The 1,507-nt window shown below is 32.0% G+C and overlaps 1 pseudogene; it reads left to right on the top strand.

Moving 5' to 3' along the window:
* The first annotated feature begins 1,096 nt into the window (after window positions 1–1,096).
* LOC145249301 (5S ribosomal RNA) lies at window positions 1,097–1,213 on the top strand (annotated as a pseudogene).
* Window positions 1,214–1,507: the final 294 nt, after the last annotated feature.

Genomic DNA, 1,507 nt, shown 5'->3' with positions numbered 1-1,507 from the left:
ATATATATATATAATTTTAAAGATTTTTAATTGCATTGAAAATAACAAATTTTATTCACATTAATAATTAATTAGATAAGGATAAAAAAATTTAATGTACGTATATATCTATGGTGTAACAAAGTTGATATTGTTTTTATTCATTTTATTTAATTTATTTAATTATAGATGTGTATAATCAGATGCGTGTGTTAAGCGTGTATATTTGTGTGGATGTTTCTACGTGTGTATATATACACAGGCGGCAAAAAGAAAGTCTGCAGTTGTAATTTTTTCAAAAACCGCAAATTTAAGCTAAATTTAATATAACTGTTTAAACAAACTATACCGCATTTCATTGACTTTTTATGCTTCTATAATTTTACCTTCTCATATTTGACTTTTAATTGAAATATTCTAGTGTTCACGTCAATTTAAAAAAAATAACTTAAAATTTAGGAGGCAAAAAGAAAGTCCGCACAATGGAAAATTGTTATTTAAATGTAACTTTAGGACATTAATGCAACATAAATACAACAGGAACACTGCCAGATATATAAATTACCCTGTGAAATTTGCAAAAAATAGGCTCAAATACACACACACACACTAACACACACACACACTAACACACACACACACACAAACACACATACACCACACACACACAAACACACAAACACACATACACACACACAAACACACATACACCACACACACACTAACACACACACACACACAAACACACATACACCACACACACACAGCACCACACGTACACACAGTGACTTTTAGATAATAGAGGAGATAGAGACTAAATCCGGTTGAATGTTTATTTATTTATTTATTCTGTTTGAGCGGATTGTGATTGATGTACACTAATGAAGCCTTTTCGTAAGTGTGTTTGATATTTTGTGTATCATAATGCTTTTCGTAATGGGGAGAAATAACAGATGAAATCTGGAATATATATATATATATATATATATATATATATATATATATATATATATATATTTCTGTAGAAATGCACCATTAAAATACTTATAATATATATATATGTGTGTGTGTGTGTGTGTGTGTGTGTGTGTGTGTGTGTGTGTGTGTGTGTGTGTGTGTGTACGGCATAATAACGTTGACACACCGGTTCTCGTCAGATCACCGAAGTTAAGCAACGTTGAGCCTGGCTAGTACCAGATGGGTGACCATTTGGAAATTCTAGGCGCTGTATGTTCTCTCCGCTTATCTCGGCATTGTTTCCAGTCGTCTTGTACCTCAACTTGCCACTGGTATGCCACAACGATGACTCAGGAGAGGCGTGGTTGGGGATTGCGCAACTCTTGCCACACAAATTTCACGCGCAGGCACCCTTACAGTGGGTATCCATAGTCTGTCAAGACTGAAGGAAGCCTTCATATATATATATATATATATATATATATATATATATATATATATATATATATATATATAGACAAATATTATTGAATAGCACGGAATTATTCTGTTTTACAATTTTCCTTTTTAT

The sequence above is a fragment of the Euprymna scolopes genome, chromosome 27 (assembly GCF_053919585.1).
Source record: "Euprymna scolopes isolate OS-2025 chromosome 27, ASM5391958v1, whole genome shotgun sequence".
In the NCBI taxonomy this organism is placed as follows: domain Eukaryota; kingdom Metazoa; phylum Mollusca; class Cephalopoda; order Sepiida; family Sepiolidae; genus Euprymna; species Euprymna scolopes.
Note: the sequence above shows the minus strand (reverse complement) of the source record. Positions and strands in the feature narration are given on the sequence as shown.